The sequence below is a fragment of the Geotrypetes seraphini genome, chromosome 19 (assembly GCF_902459505.1).
Source record: "Geotrypetes seraphini chromosome 19, aGeoSer1.1, whole genome shotgun sequence".
NCBI classification, from domain to species: domain Eukaryota; kingdom Metazoa; phylum Chordata; class Amphibia; order Gymnophiona; family Dermophiidae; genus Geotrypetes; species Geotrypetes seraphini.
Window position 1 is genome coordinate 30,915,891 of NC_047102.1, and position 17,614 is coordinate 30,933,504.

The 17,614-nt window shown below is 43.2% G+C and overlaps 1 protein-coding gene across 1 annotated transcript in view; it reads right to left on the reverse strand.

Annotated features, from left to right (window-relative positions):
• PHRF1 (PHD and ring finger domains 1) overlaps positions 1 to 17,614 on the reverse strand; it is a 272,305-nt gene that overhangs the window by 135,123 nt on the left and 119,568 nt on the right.

A 17,614-nucleotide genomic window follows, 5' to 3' on the forward strand; every position in this document is an offset into this window, starting at 1 on the left:
GGTGTGATTGTATGTGATCACCTTAAGGTGGCCAAAGAGGTTGAAAAGGTGATGGCAAAAGCTAGAAGGATGCTAGGTTGCATAAGGAAAGGTATGGCCAGTAGGAAAAAGAAGGTATTGATGCATCTTTACAAGACTCTAGTGAGACCTCATTTAGAATATTGTGTACAATTCTAGAGGCCGCACCTTCAAAAAGATAAAAAAAAAGGATGGAGTCGGTCCAGAGGAAGGCTACTAAAATGGAGTGTGGTCTTTGTGATAAGGCGTATGAGGACAGACTTAAAGATCTCAATCTGTATACTGTGGGGGAGAGGGGAGATATGATAGAGACGTTTAAATACCTATGTAATGTAAATGCGCATGAGTTGAGTCTCTTTAATTTGAAAGGAAACTCTGCAATGAGAGAGCATAGGATGAAGTTAAGAGGTAATAGGCTCCGGAGTAATCTAAGGAAATACTTTTTTACAGAAAGGGTGGTTGATACATGGAACAGTCTCCCAGAAGAGATGATGGAGACAGAGACAGAGACTGTCTGAATTCAGAGAGAGAAAGAGATAATGGTTACTGCAGATGGGCAGACTAGATGGGCCATTTGGCCTTTATCTGCCGTCATGTTTTCTATGTTGCTGCTCAGTTGCTGCTCAGTGGAATTCCAACATTCCAAGAGACAGGATGTCAGGAGAGTTCTCATGCGAATCAAGTAAGAAACTGCTGGATATGGAACACGATTCAGTGATAAAATTTCTCACAAAAGAAGGGAAAAAGCCAAAGGAGATCAATAAATGCATGATTGCAGTTTATGGTATGTTTGCTCCACTATCCTACAAAGTAAAATTTTGGAGCAAGTAGTTTTAGTGGAGTAGAGAGCCCACTGAAGATAACCCTCACACTGGACAGACTGTGGAAGCAACCTCCACAGAAATGTGCAAGAAAGTCAATGATTTAATTTTGTCAGACAGATGAATTAAGGTTTTCCAAATAGCTGAAGAAATAAGCATCTCGGTAGGTACAGTTTGGAAAATAATTCATGAAAAGTTGGTCATGTCCAAGGTTAGTGCAAGATGGGTTCCAAGAATGCCGACGCCATGTCAAAATGTCACGAGGCTCCAGTGCTGTCAGGGGAACTTGAAGATGCTCCATGAAGACCAAGTGAATTTTTTTTTTCATCATTTAGTAACTGGAGATGAGATTTGGGTATATCACAGAGATTCTGAATCCAAAATGGAGTCAGTGCAATGGAAGCACAAGTCATCTCCCACTCCCAAAAAGTTCAAGACAGAAAAATCTGCAGGCAAAGTCATGGTAACTGTTCTGGGATGATGAAGGTCTTTTGCTTCAGGAGTTCATGCCACAGAAGACAACCATGAGTTATGTCAACACAATGATTGCTTTGCAGGTGTCCATCAAGGAGAAAAGATGAGGAAAACTAATGGCAGGGATGATGCTTCTTCACAACAATGCATTGGTACACATGCCACAAAAATCATAGGCTGCCATCCAAGAATGTGGGTTTCAGCAATTTAACCATCCACCCTACAGTTCCTGACCTGGCTCCCTTTGATTATTTACTGATCTGAGTTTTGAAGAAATCTCTCAGTGGACAGCAGTTTTCAAGTGATGAAGATATCAAGGAAGCTGTAACGTCCTGATTTGAAGGTCAAACAAAATAATTCTTTTCACAGGGATTAATGCAGGAAACATGGATGAATTGTATGGAGCTATCAGGGGACTAATACTGAAAAATAAAACAAATTAAAAAAAAAAATCTTGTTTTTCCTACCGAGGAAGATAAATTATTGAACACCCCTTGTATATTCATTATGTTTCTAGATTTTATCTGCATCCTCTTCAATATGGTCCCCACAGAGGCCATCACCTTTATAACTGACATGAGACGTGCCTGCAATGAAGTCTTCAGATCAGGAAACCCAAAGCCAAATTGTTCTGTGTATTGCAATTAGTTCTACAGAAGCTCGGGATATGACGTCAAATGCATCAGAAGTGGCTCTAGCCATGTACGTACTTCCTGGTAGCAAGCAATTTCTTAATCAGACATTGAAAAGATTTTAGGTGGTCTGAAGGAAGGTGTTGTTTAATGTGTAGTAACTGCTTCATTAAAGACTTTAAATAGATGGATTATTGGACATGTAGAAATTATAGTCCATTATTCTATTAGTAAACGGTATAGGAATTGATATACTGCTTTTCCTGTCTGGTCACAATCAAAGCAGTTTATTGGGGCAAAGAAGTGTTAAGTGACTTGCCCAAAGTCACAAGAAGCTGCAGTGGGAATTGACCTCATAACCTTAGAGTGCCAAGGAAGCTGCTCTAACCACTAGGCAACTCCTCCACTTATGAGCATAGATAGCTGGAAAACACGTCTACAAATTTATACAGGGTTCTACTCATTCTGCCTGGTGGTGTGTTGCTATGTATGCAAGATGCATTAGGGCACACTCCATCAACAAAAACTGATGTTGCAGCTGAGATTTATCAAAACCAGGACACGTCTGAAGTCTATAGAGAGTCCATTTTACAGGGAGCTACTGGTATGGTAAAAAGTATCTCTCAGTTTTTAAACAGAGCATCTTTCATGACATTCTTTAGGCAATTCCTCATAATCTAAGAGTTCCATTAACTCTGCACAAGTCTCCTCCTCAGACTCCATCTTAATAGGGAGAGCCTGACCCATCTGGCACACAAAACTTGTGCAAGAGTAGTTTTCAGGAGGAGATGATTCAAAGTATTCTTTTCTAGCAGACCATGAAGGAGAGCGTCAAGGTTAAGTGTTGAAAATGCATTGAGGAGTGTTGAAGTGAAGCAGGTGAATAATAATAATAACAGCTTATATACCGCAATACCGTGAAGTTCTATGCGGTTTACAAAGATTAAGCAAAGGTACAAATTGATTGAATTTAAGAGGGGAGGAAGGAAGAGGGTTAATAGGACAGGAAATCCATTTTTGAGGAGAGAGTGATCAATAGAACAAGTTAATCGCTATAGAGGGGAGAGAGAAGAGAGGATCAGTTGTCTAGATACTTTAGGAACAGGGATGTTTTCAGACGTTTCCTAAATTCCTCATAAGTAGTGGGTGAAAGCAATTGTTCTAGGTCTTTACCCCATGATGCTGCTTGGTGCGAGAGAAGATGTTCATGGTGTTTTTTCAGTTTACAACCTCTCACTGGGGGGGAAACGAAGTTGGAATGTGAGCTTCTCTTGTGTCTGTTGGCTGAGAAGACAAAAAGGTCAGTTATATATTTAGGGGCAAGTCCGTGTAGTGCTTTGAAGCAGAAGCAGGCAAATTTAAACTTTACGCGCGCCTCCATTGGCAGCCAATGCAGCTGCCGGTAGTAGGGTGTCACGTGGTCAAACTTCCTCAGCCCAAAGATCAGTTTGACCGCTGCATTTTGCATCAATTGTAAACGCTGCATGTTTTTTTTGGGAAATTGCTAAATAGGCGATGTTACAGTAGTCAAGTAGACTCAGTACGAGGGATTGGACTAGGGTTCTGAATGCTGCTGTATCGAATAAGCTTTAATGGATCTGAGTTTCCAGTTGCTGCTGCTGCTTCGGTAAGTGAGGTGGGTCCGGGAAGGCAGACCATGGGGGGGTGGGGAGGTGGACCCAGAAGTATGTGTGGGCCTATAGGGGCAGGATCCATCAGAGGAGGTGGTGGATGGGGGGGGGGGGAAGAGAAGGGGGAAAGAAAGAAGGGAAGAACAGATGTTGGACCTACAAGTGGGGGTGTGGGATGATAGTGAGGTGGGAAGGGAGACAAAACTATTTTTACATTAACTCTCAAGCAACCATAAACTACAGTTATCTGGCAACCACCAGTCCCTACAGGTGCCGGATAACTGAGCGTTTACTGTACTTTCCCTGGTACAATGAGCATTTATTTGTTTGTATTTATATCGCATCCTCCCAGAAGAGCTCAGAACGGGTTACAAGTTTACATACATAATAAAACATAAGAGAGTATAGTAATGTAATGAGAGTATAGTAATGTGATGTTATATGTAGGTACTTTCTCTGTCCTTAGTGGGCCCACAATCTAAGTTGTGTGTACCTGGGGCAGTGGAGGGTTTTGGGAATTGAACCCAGTTCCTCAGTTTGGTGGACAGGAGGCTTTAGTGGTGCTGTTTTCTCTCTTGCTGTTCTGGAAGTGCCCCTAGTCAACATTTATTTAGTTGATTCAGTTATTGTAATTTGGGCAGGTCTATGACAGAGGTGCATACCCATGGCTTCACATCTTGTATCTTAAATTTTACTCAGTTAGTACCATTTGGCACCATTACCATGGAATTTTTGAGGTAGATTGTCTTAGGGGAGCTCAGCATGTGATTTTCGGGCCTCCTTCCGCCAATCTTCCAGCTTTAAAAGTTGGTTCAATGGGGAGGGGGTTGCCCATATGCTACATTTTGGATACTGGCACTCGTGTTTCTCTGCTCAGCTCTGCTTTCTCATTTCTATATTGGGGGGCGGGGCATTTAAGAGACTGGAGACTTCCTGGTTGAAGAAAGTCTTGCTTTTTTAAATGTGTGGAATTCTAGTGAATCTGAGCTGGGAGCTGTAATTTCTGAATAAATTAGATCTTAGTTTCTCTATTCTAGTAAATTCTTATGCTACATGTCTTCACGGAAGCATTAAATATTAGTTTCCCCCATTTGTCTTTTAGTTTTCTGTATAAGCTTTCTCTTCTTGTCACACTTTAGATATTTGTAGAAAGTTTTTTTTGGGGGGGGTCAGACTTCTGGAGAGCAGTGTGGCATAGTAGTTAGAGCTACAGCCTCAGCACCCTGATGTTGTGGGTTCAAACCCTGTGCTGCTCCCTATGAGCCTGGGCAAGTCCACTCACTGCCCCAGGTACATTAAATTGTGAGCCTATCGGGACAGATGGGGAAAATGCTTGACGTACCTGTATATAAACCACTTTGATTGTGGTTGTATAACTACAAAAAAGTGATATGCGTCCCAATCTCTTTCCCATTATTGGTTTTCAGTTATTAATATCCCTTCTGTTTCTTTTCAAATGGGAAACGCTTTCTACATAATTTAAAACGATCCTGGGCTTCTGAGCTGTTCCTAGAAAGTTCTTTCCCCTCAGCAGTATAACTCATTCTCCTGCTTTAATGAAATGTTCACGTTTTGTTTTCTTAGTCCAACTTCTTCATCTTAGTTTAGGACTGACTAATGTGGTTCTATTTTTTTTCCTAGGTCCCAGGTTGGAAACAACAGGAGTTTGTCCTTTTAGGAGAATACTTTTGTAGTTTCTTCCCTTGCAAGTTTTGTTGCACACTTAGTTTTCTCTGTAGCCAAATGGTTGACAGTATGAGGTAGCTTCTAGGGTATTGCAGCTTTAAAGCTCGTATGTCTGTAAATCATCTTTTTATCTATCTTCAGATGATTTTCTAGGCCAACATCTAAACTGGTTAATATTAGTGTCAGAGCTCTAAGGTTTTGCATAGCTTAAAGTCATCACTTCATAGGAAAGACTCCTCAGGAGTTCTCTTTCTTTCTTGTTTATTCTTCTCTTTGAAAAATTTTTATAATAGCTTTCTATCGGCACTGTTATCCCAGGACAAGCAGGCAGGTATTTTCACTAGTGGGTGATGTCATCCGACAGAGCCCCGATACGGACATCTTGCAAGCATGTCTTGCTTGAAGAAACTCAGAAGTTTCGAGATGCCCGCACCGCGCATGCACCAGTGCCTTCCCGCCCGATGCTCCGGGCATGTCTCCTCAGTTCTTTTTCTTCCGCGGAGCTGAGAAGTCTATCTTCAATTTGCGCCCATTGAATCTCTTTTTTTGCCTTCTTTTTTGTCGCGGGTTGAGTTCTTTTGGCTCTCCTGTGCATTTATTTCATTCTTTGATTTCTTTTTTAAAAAATATATATATATTTTTCCTTCCGATACCGGGTCGGCCGCGTGGCTGGGGCCCTGCGCCTTCGACCTTGCGGCGGAGCTTTTCCGGCCTATGTCCCGGCCGATCACCGGTTTTAAAAAGTGTAGCAAGTGCCAGCGCGCGATTTCGCTCACGGACCCTCATCGACGCTGCTTACAGTGTCTGGGACCGGATCACTTCCCGAAATCGTGCCGGCCTTGCTCCACTCTGACGGCGAGAGCATTTAAGCGTCGCTGTCTGCTGTGGGAGTCCATGTTCAAGATGGAAGCTTCATCGGATCCTGCAGCTTCGACATCGACAGGTGCTTCGACTCCTTCTGCGAAGCCCTCTGCCTCCACGGCTGCTTCGGGCCTCCTGAAACTGGCGTCGTTCACACCGGTTTCGGCCCTGGCTTCGGCGCCGGTGCCTTCATCCGTCTCCTCGGAGCAGGTATCGACCCCGACAGTTCCTCCGGTGGTGCTCAAGGTGCCGAAGACTGGCAAGCAGAAGCACGTAGCACCCAAGGAGCGCGGAGACCGTGCGGAAGGGCCCCCTTTTGGTGCGGATCCCTCCATATCGGCTTCGTTGTGGTCCATCCTGGAGGCTCAGTTCGTGGAGCTCATGCAGACCATGGGGCCTTGGCTGATTGCCACCATCCAGGGTGACCTTCCAGCTTCGGCTTCGAGGGGCGGACCGCCCCCTCCTCCTCGCCGCACTACCTCGTTACTCGGCGAGGAGGAGCGGCGAGCGGTGTCCGGGTCCTCGAGGAGGTCCTCCGTTAGCGCTGTACCTCCTTTGGAACCGATTTCCACGAGGAGGGCCTCCCTTAGTGATATGCCTCCCTTGGAGCCCATCCCCTCGAGGAAAGCCTCGTTTAGTGACCTGCCTCCCTTGGAACTGATTACTCCGCCCCATGACTCAGTGTGGGCATAGCTCCAGATCATGTCTGCCGGTGTATCATTTCCTTGAGTGATAGGTATCGGTAATGTTCCCTGGAGGATGATTCATGCATCTGATGAAATCGCTTTTTCATAAACAACACAGAACTATTTTGTTTCTTTGCCTCCATCTACTGGTCAAAAGACATAACTCACAGGTTCTGTACTTGTCGAGTATGGACAATATGGAAAGAGGGCATCTGTATAAAAACAGGTATACATTTACGTACCAATTACACACAGAAAGGGCAACATTCCATCTAAGTGCTATTATGATAGTATTCTGTAAGAAAAGTAGCTGCTTTCCTTTATAGAACAGGTACCACACAGATACATTGTTATAGAATTACCTTCACAGGAGGCAATTCTATAAAGTGGGCACCAACATTTAGATGTCAAAAATGCAAGTAAATGACCAGAACACTGGCTTATACATAAACGTGTGCGCACATACATTCATAAATGTCAATATTTGACTTACATGCTATTCTATAACAAGCCTAGATTTGATAGTGTGTAGTTTGAAAATGGGTTCATATATAGGCAACGACTGGGCGGAATGCAAAATTACGCAAAAATATTAACATATGTTTTTCAGAAAACTAGGTATGAGCATTTACAACAGCTCTATAACTGGCTAAATGTTTGCACCTAAACATATTGTGACAAACCCACTGCCAACCCTGGCTTTGTCTCAGGGAAAAGTAGAATTAAAACACGGTCTCTGGTCAGAAGAGCTGACCAGGTTAGCAGCAAAATTCTGGAATTGGTTGACTGCCCCTCAGACAGTGAGACAGAGCAGGATAGGTATGAGCCTAGTGTCACTAAGGATCTATAAAAATACATAGAAACATAGAACATGACGGCCGAAAAGGACCACGGCCCATCTAGTCTGCCCACACTAATGGCCCACCCCTTAACTATCTCCATGAAGAGATCCCACATGCCAATCCCATCTTTTCTTAAAATCTGGCACGCTGCTTGACACAATTACCTGTTGTGGAAGATTATTCCAGCGATCAACCACCCTTTCGGTGAAGAAATATTTTCTGGTGTCGCCATGAAATTTCCTACTCCTGATTTTCAACGGATGCCCTCTTGTTGCCGTGGGTCCTTTAAGGAAAAAGAGATCCTCTTCCACCTCGATACGGTCTGTGACATAATTGAACGTCTCGATTATGTCTCCCCTCTCTCTGCGTTCCTCGAGTGAGTACAGCTGCAACTTACCCAGTCGTTCCTCATACGGGAGATCCTTGAGTCCTGAGACCATCCTGGTGGCCATTCGCTGAACCGACTCAACTCTCCGCATATCTTTTTGATAATGCGGCCTCCAGAATTGTACACAGTATTCCAGATGGGGTCTCACCATGGATCTGTACAACGGCATTATGACCCCGGACTTACAGCTGACGAAACTTCTACGGATACAGCCCATGATTTGTCTAGCCCTGGATGAAGCTTTCTCCACTTGATTGGCAGTCTTCATGTCTTCGCTAATGATCACCCCCAAGTCACGTTCTGCTATAGTTCTTGCTAGGATCTCACCATTTAGGGTATAAGTCCTGCATGGATTTTTGCCAAGGTGCATGACCTTGCATTTTTTGCCATTGAAACTTAGTTGCCAAGTCTTTGACCAATGCTCCAGCAGGAGTAGGTCTTGCGTCATACTGTCGGGCAATGAGCTTTTGTCGGGCACTGTGCATTCATCTGTTGTGCGGTTGCCTACCATGTTGCATAGTTTGGCGTCATCAGTGAATAATGTAATTTTACCTCGAAGCCCCTCAGCCAAGTCTCTTACGAAGATGTTAAATAGGATCAGGCCCAAGACAAGCCCTGCGGCACTCCGCTGATCACCTCCGTCGTATCGGAGAGGGTACCCTTTACCACTACCCTCTGAAGTCTACCTCTAAGCCAGTCCCTAACCCATGCGGTTAATGTTTCACCCAGTACCACCGAACCCATCTTGCTCAATAACCTGCGGTGTGGGACGCTATCAAACGCTTTGCTGAAGTCCAAGTACACGATGTTCAGGGACTCCCCTATATCCAGCTTTCTTGTTACCCAGTCAAAGAAGCTGATCAGATTTGATTGGCAGGACCTTCCCTTCGTAAAACCATGTTGATGGGGATCTCATAGATTCTCCTCGTTCAAGATCGTATCCAATTGGCGTTTGATTAGTGTTTCCATAAGTTTACTCACTATCGATGCGAGACTCACCAATCTATAATTCTCAGCTTCTGTCCTGCATCCCTTTTTGTGGAGTGGAATGACGTTAACCATTTTCCAATCCAACGGGACTCTTCCTGTACTTAGGGAAAGATTGAAGAGCACGGATAACGGTTCCGCCAGGACGTCACTCAACTCCCTGAGCACCCTGGGGTGTAGTTTGTCCGGTCCCATACCTTTGTTCACCTTGAGTCTTGATAGCTCCTCGTAGACACTGCTGGGCATAAACTCAAAATTTCAAAACGGGTCTTCTAAGTTTTCCCTCGTCGGCAGCTGAGGGCCGGATCTGTGCAGAGAGTTAGGAGGGGTAAGAGAATATACACCCTTCTAATCTGAAGTTTGGGCTATACTCTCACAGAAAATTTAACTTGAACTGTTGTGCTGTTTCATCAACTCAGCAGAAGGTGCCATACCAGAATAAAACTACTAAAAAGCCTGTTAAGGTTTCAGGGGAGAAATGGGAGTTTGGCCCTTTAAGGAATCCTCAGTACAGGCAGCCCAAGAAAAGCCAGGCTCAGCTCCCGAGAGAGCTACAGTGCTTCCCCCTCCCTAGGAAAGAGGGGTGGGGCCATGACACGCTTAAAGATAGAGCCCTGAATCAGTTGCAGGGGAGGCAGGAAGGTGAAGGGAGGAGCCATTCTTTTCAGCCATGGAAAGGGCATGATGTAGAGATGGATGAGGAGGAGCAGACACAGTTGCCAACCAGAAAGCCCAGGTGAGGAAGAGGCTATGGACATGTCAGACCTGCCAATGGAACTAATACTACCACAGGACTGCATGGAAGTTGGTCCTTGAGTTATAGGGTAAAAGAACCTGTTTTTTTCTTGAAAGTAAGAACTATGTTTTTCCTTGTTCCCTGCATGAAAAGGCAGGTGTTTTAATTAAGGGAAAGAATCCATTTGTTGTTTGAATGTTTTTTCTTTTTGCCAAGAGACTGAGTTACCAGTATTGTTTTACTTGATTTATTTAAGTGTTTGCACTGCGAAACTCACTGTGCTGCGTTTCTCCACCTGTATAGAAAAATCAGTGGTAAAATCACAGATCCTATAATATCGTAGAAACTGAGATAAAGGCAAACTGCTATTCAGTTATGCTGGGTGCATATATCATAATAAAACCCTTAGCGCGCATGCACACTTTAATCTCCGTGCTTTGTGCTACCGTACCGCGCATGTGCAGTACAATAATTCGCCTGCTGCCGATCACCCCTGCCTGCATCAGCTGATTTCCTGCCTTCTGCCCTGATCTCCGACACCAGCTGACTTCCTGTCTTCTGCCTATGCTGCCAGGACGCCTCTTCTCCTCACCCCCGGACCGGCAGCGTCAGCAGCCGCGGTTTCATCAAGCAGTCGCGAGGCCTTTGCTAGGCCAGCCCACTTCGATAATGCGAGGCGGGCCGGCCTAGCAAAAGCCCTGAGGCTGCCCAGGTTAGTGGATGCTGGACAGGGGGAGCAGGGAAGGGGGAAGGTAAAAGGAAGGGTGAAGGGCTACTGCTGGACAGGGGGAGCAGGAAGCAAAGAAAGAAAGGCCTCAGCGCCCCATTGTGCTTAAAGTTTACACATCTATTCTAGCACCCGTTAATGTAACCGGCTTAAACACTAGTACTAGAATAATCAAGCAAAGCAGTTCTATCGGTAGGTTTAGTATAAACTGTGGTATGGAATTGCTGATCTTCCCTTATAACATCCAGAAAGTTTATTGTAGTAGAATGAGCTTTTAATTCAAATTAAATAGTAAGGTGGCATGTATTCAAATAATCCACGAATGACTTTAAAACCATCCATTGTATCATTCCACAGCAAAAAGATGTCATCAATAAAATGGCCACCAAAATTTGATGTTAAAGCCCAAATAAGTCCAGCACTTTCACTTGAAATTCACTAAAACTTCTTTTCATCCCCTCCATAAAAGATTTTTACTATACACAAAAAGTAAACTTCGCCGTAACTGCTCCAACCCTTTGGAACTCCCTACCACAGCAACTCCGCGATGAACGACTAGATAAATTTAAGACAGGCCTAAAAACTTTCCTATTCCGTGATGCTTTCGCTAATATTTAGACTCATTATGTCTCTTCTTCTTATTTCTTCTAAATTATTTCTCTTCTTCTTACCAGCAACAAACCGCTTTGATAAAGCGACCCCACCCCTTGTGTTCTATCAAAACCCCACTATCTCCTTTTTCTTCTCAAATATGTAACTTATCCCCTCCTCTCCCCTCACTCTCCAGTTTGTCCTGCAATGTCATTCATGTTCACATTATACTACTAATACACCTATTTTATTTAAGTCTTTCTATCTTTTAAATTTATTGTTAACCGGCCAGATATTAATTTGATGGTCGGTATATTAAAATTAATAAAACTTGAAACTAATGTTGGATCGAGGTCTGGGTTTTGTTATTGTACATCCCCCAGATTTTTTTCGCCTGCATGTGGCATTGCATAAGTTTATACAAAAAATGCAGTTAAAGGTTTTTTTCCCAAGAAAAGGAAGATCAAGATGGTATACAAGTGGAGGAAGCTACACTAAGAAGTACAAGTTCTGTCTAGCCAGACGATATCGATATGCAAGGTGAAATCCACATGGGTTCCCCTGGGTCAGATGGACCCTATGATTCAAGCATTTAGAGAACTGGTGACAGTGTCACTAAGGGAGCTTGAACAGAATTGGGTTTTTGATAAACAATGGAATAATATTACCCTTGAAGAGAAAGTGGGGCTTGAACTGCTATGTGCAAATGAGGGGATCATTTTAAAAGCAGACAAAGGCGGGGCCACGGTTGTATTAGATAGCTCAGCATCAGCTTCAGGATATAATGGCTTATCACAGACTGGACCGAGACCCTACGGTCCACTATTTCCTTCCTGGGGAAGGAAATAATGGACTGGATGTCTAAATATTATAAAGAAGGGGTTTTGACTTCTAAAGAATACCAGTTTTTGGTGGAGAAATTTCCAAGGGTCCCAAGGATCTATTTTGTACCAAAAGTGCATAAGACTTTAGATTGTCCACCAGGGAGACCAATTGTAAATACCCAACAGTCGGTATTGGAACCTCTGTCGAAGATGCTTGATTTTTTTCTATCTAGTGAGACGGTGAAGATAAAATCTTTCATTAAAGACTCTTCTCACTTTTTGAGATTACTGTACAGTTTAGATATAGATACCCAAGCTATCAGGATGGTGACACTAGATGTCACCTCGCTCTATACTCAGATCCCTCAGCTCCAAGCATTGGAAATTATTGAAGAGGTTTTGGATGGGCGACCCTCTCCCCAGCGGATTCCTACAGAATTTCTGATGAAGTTAGCCCAATGGGTAATTCAAAATAACTATTTTCAGTATCAGACTGATTTTTTTGAACAAACCCAGGGAGTGGCAATAGGGGCCACTTTAGCTCCTTCAGTGGCCTCCCTATACATGGCAAGATTTGAGGAGTGATTTGTGTATGGATCAACTTTTTTAATATCCCGTTTTGGGTGCGTTTTTTAGATGATTTTTTTTTCGATATGGCAAGGGTCTCAGGACCAGTTACAGTTATTTATTCAATATCTTAATTCTGTAGATCAATACAGTAAATTTATGATGACATGTCACCAATCCACGATTGAGTTTCTGGATATTAGAATAAACACAAAATGGGGGTTTTAATACGTCCATTTTTAGGAAGCCAGTAGCACGCAACATCTTGTTACACTTCACAAGTTTCCACCCCTATAAATTGCGGTTTAACTTACCCATCAGTCAATTTTTGAGAATACGGAGGGTAGAGACCTTTAAGGACCAAGCAGTGGTTTTGCGCCAGAGGTTTGCTGATAGGGGGTATCTGAATAAGGCCATTCGTCAAGCTTATGTACGGGCACAATATGCTCAGAGAGAACTCTTGTTGAAGGAAAACATACAGGTGGGGGAGGATGGAAAACTAACACGTGTTCTCCCTTATTCACAAGCAGCCTTGAAGTTAGTTAATATGTAATGAAATGTAATGTAATTTATTTCTTATATACTGCTAAACTCCGTTAGGATTCTAAGCGGTTTACAGAAAAAATAGACAATAGGGTGCATTAAAATTATAAGTAAAATATCATGAAAGATTTCTGGCACATTGTAAGGGTTCATCCCCCGTTGCAGGATTTATCGAGAATAGCATTTTCGAAAGGGAGGACATTGGGGCAAAGGTTTAATTATCAAAAATTTGGAGAAAGGCAAGCAATAGATAGGGAGGAACATGTAAAGTGTGGGAGATGCCAGTGGTGCACTAAGACCATTGAGGGGGATTGCTGGCAAGTTCCAGGGAGGAATATAGTTTTGAAGTCTAAGGCTTTTAATAACTGTTCTAGTGCATATATGATCTATGCAATTGTCTGCCCATGTGAGTTAATCTATATAGGATGCATAAGCAGGCCGGTAAAACTATGGTTGACAGAGCATAAATTGCGGTTAAATACTGAATGCCTTCAAGCTCCTATGGTCTAACACTGGATCAGGAAAAGGCACTCAGTGGACGAATTGTGATGGCGAGTTATCGGGAGTATCCAACAGGGTTGGGGGAGAAAATATGGAGAAAATTCTAAATTAAAAAGAACAGCGATTAATCTATCAGCTGGATACTGAAAAGCCATGGGGTTTGAATATGGAGGAGGAAAGGGCGTCTTTGATAGGGCTTCATCCAATAGGAGGCAGGGGATGTCAGCTGTTTAGAGGAAGTGTATTAAAGTAGAAGAGTAATACGCCGCTGCCATCTTACTCTTTAAGAGTTCTAGGAATCGGATGGCATTAGCAACCGTGGTGAGTTATTTTGGGCTAAAGTAAAAAATTAAAATTAAAAAATAAGTTAGGAGTTACAGGTTAATGGATAGTATTAACTGTTTCTCTTTTTTAGGGGGACCCTTGATAAAGCGCTCCAGCGAAACATGTCAGGTCATTCCCTCTCGGGTCACGCATAAGATAAGTGAAAAACTAATTATGGCAAATTCAAATTTAAAGTTTATTTAAAGGTCCTGTGAATGTTATTTATTGAATGCATCCTAAATTAATTTATTGAAAATATATTTGAACAAATAGAAAGAAAGTTTGGGCCGATGATGAAGAGCCATGTAATTCTTCCTGCTTGAAGTTCTTGCTAAGCGATGGAGTGGTGGGTCTGAGGCTGGTTTATTAAATTAACAATATCCAGCACAAGATCAATAAAATGACACTATAAACCAATGTGCTTGAATTGAGAAACTGTATATACCAGGGATCTCAAAGTCCCTCCTTGAGGGCCGCAATCCAGTCTCCCCAATGAATATGCATTGAAAGCAGTGCATGCACATAGATCTCATGCATATTCATTGGGGAAATCTTGAAAACCCGACTGGATTGCGGCCCTCAAGGAGGGACTTTGAGACCCCTGGTATATACCCATCGCTGCTCAAACTGAGCCATTAACAGATTTGAAAGAGAGAGCGCAAAAGATGCCCCCCCTAGCTATTCCAGAAACCTGCTGAAATAATAATTCTTCATAGCCAGAGTTGTAAGTTCAATCAAAAATTCTATAGGGATAAGGTGTGGTCAGTGTCTAGTCTCTAACATCTCCCTCACTACAGCTAAAGCCTCATGTTGGGGAATACAGGTGTGAAGGGACCAAATGTCCAAAGTGGCCATCAATCTAGTATAAAAAGCTCTGAAATATGAATGTCAATAAATCTATAAGAAGGAATATCTTTCTTTCATTATGGGTCTCAAAAAGATATCTATTTATTTACATACTTGTTATTACTAATACTAATCACTTATATAGCGCTGAAAGGCATAGGCAGCACTACACATTTTGCTCGGAAGAGATTACAGTCTAACTTGGACAGACAGACATGACACAGACTCCCGAGCAGAGACGACCGGACGCCCTGGAGGGTGAGACAAATGTTTATATTCAGCAGCTGTTAAAAATCCTTGTTCTTTGCCTCCTTTTAAAATGGATAGCAATAGTGAAAAAAAAAACTCATGTGAAGTATCGAATAACTGGGAGAAAGCTTCCTGCATATAGTCCATAACAACAGTGATGCCTCCTTAATCAGCTCACCAAATTATAATGGAGAGACGGGAGCTCAAATTCAACCAACTGTCTTGATCCTTTAAATGCCTCTTAGTTCTTTCCAGTTTATCCAATTCTGCATAAATTAAGGCTTTAAACCCAGCTCTGTCCACAGCTTGTGTTATTGTGCTGGACTTAGTTTGATTTCCTATTACTACTACTATTTTCTATAGTGCTACTAAATGTACATAATAGATTGTGAGCCCGCGGGACAGAGAAGGAGAAATATTTAGAATATCTGAATGTAAGCTACTTCAAATAGAAGCAGAGTATAAGAAATGTAAAGAAATATAGGTATTTTCTCTGTCTCTAGTGGGCTCACAACCTAAGATTTTGTATCTCAAGCAATGGAGGGTTACCATATATACTTGAATATAAACCGGCAGGGGAGGGGCATTATATTGAAGTGCTTTGCCTTGCACCCAGCCCTCCTTTCCTCCTTCTCTTTTTACCCAGCCACCAATACCCACTACAGGCTTGCCTGAAGCCCTGGTAGTCCAGCAGTGAGCCAGGACAGGAGCAATCCCTCCCACATCCTATCCCAGCCGACTCTAAACAACCCCGCCTCCCTGACCTCTGGTGGTCTAGTGGTGAAGCAGGGCAGGAGTGATCTTCCTATGCTCCTGTCCCATAAGAGTCGTGATCAAAAACGCCTGACGTTTGTTTCCACTGCAGTCTCGCGAAACTACAACAGGAACTTGCAGGACACATTTCTGATCGTAAATCTCATGGGCCAGGCGCATAAGATTGCTCCTGCACCGCTTCACCGCTAGACCACCAGGGCTTTAAAGTTAAGGTCTACAGGGATCATGGAGGTGGAAGAGAGGTGGGGTGGTTTAGAGTCAGCTGGGACAGGACGCGGGAAGGATTGTTCCTGTCCCAACTCATCGCTGGACCACCAGGGCTTCCGGCAGGCCACTAGAGGCCTGCAAAAAGTCCAGGTGGGGGTTGCAGACCAGAGGACTTGAATATAAACCGAGACCCCCATTTTTGGGCATTTTTTGACCCAAAAATCTTGGTTTATATTAGAGTATATATGTTAAATGGCTTGCCCAGGATCACAACCTGCTGCAGTGGGAATTGAACCCAGTTCTCTAGAATCTCAGTCCACTGCACTAATCATTAGAATACTTCTCTATCTTTTTAATGGCATTCTTTACTCTGAAATTTTACATGATATTAAAAAATAAAAAATAAATAAGTCACATGGGCAAGCAGCAATTTATGTCCATCCCTTTCACTATATGAATGGGACAATTGTATATTCTTTTACTCATCTTGTCACCTACTCAACAATGTGTTGGAGATCTGATGCTGTGGCTGGTGGGTCTTAAAACCACCAAAGACTGCACGCGGCCCACTGCTGTGGTAGAGCTGGCAGCCATCAAAAACTAAAGACATTAAGAGCTTCAAAACTACTCATGGCTTAATCTACTAGTTGCTGAAGTAGCAACCTATTGGTTACAGCAGAAAATAAAGAATGACAGGGGGAAAAATGTGTCCCCACGAGCTCGGTATCCAGCCCCATGAGCTCAGTCCCCAATTCCACCCCTGCAAAACATCTGATCCCATCCAACAAGCCTCAAATAGTTTTATACTGAACTTATTTTATTAAAGTATAAAAAGAAACAACATTTTGTACAATTGTCATTTTATAAATCAAAGTTCTGGCTGCTGAACTAGAGAAAGATGTTCAGCTGGCAGGACTTTGTTTATAATTCTTTATCAACACAACTAATATACTATTTTATCCGAAAACAAAAATAAAAAGAAATAGAAATGTTTTTTTCTACCTTTGTTGTCTGGTTTCCTCTTCCATATGCTCTGTTACTGTGCCTCTCCCTTCCACCCCCCCAAATTGGTCTAGCACCCATCTTCCCTACGCTCCCCCCATAGTCTGGCATCTGTCTTCTTCCCTTCCATCTTTCCTTCCCTCCCCAGGTGGTTTTTAGCATCTCTCCTCTCCTTTCCTCCCCTCACATCTGGTATCTGTCTCCCCAATCCAGCATGTGCCTTTTTTTCCTTTATTCCCTCCTTCCATCCAGTTCCCTTCAGTGTCTGTTCCACTCTCTCCTACCCACTTTCCTTCAGCGTCTTCTCCCCATTCTCTCATCCCCATTTCCCTTCAGCATCTTCTCCCCACTCTCTCTTCCCCATTTTCCTTCAGTGTCTGTTGCTCTCACCCCCTCCTCTCTCCACTTCCCTTTAGAACCCTTTGCGCGGTCCAACAGCCTCCTCTCTCCCTCCCTTTCTTCCCCTTATCTTCGCTGGCGATTTTTCTTTTTCTCTCAACAAGCAGACAGAGCCTTTAAGTCGCGTGCGGCTGCCAGAAACTTCTCCTCTGACGCAGCTTCCTGTTTCCGATTGCGTAAGAGGAGAAATTTCCACCAGCCGCACATGACTTTAAAGCTCCAGCTGCTTGTTGAGAGAAAAATAAAAATTGCCAGAGAAGGGGAGGGTAGGAGATGTCCAGACCGCGATTGGGAGGAA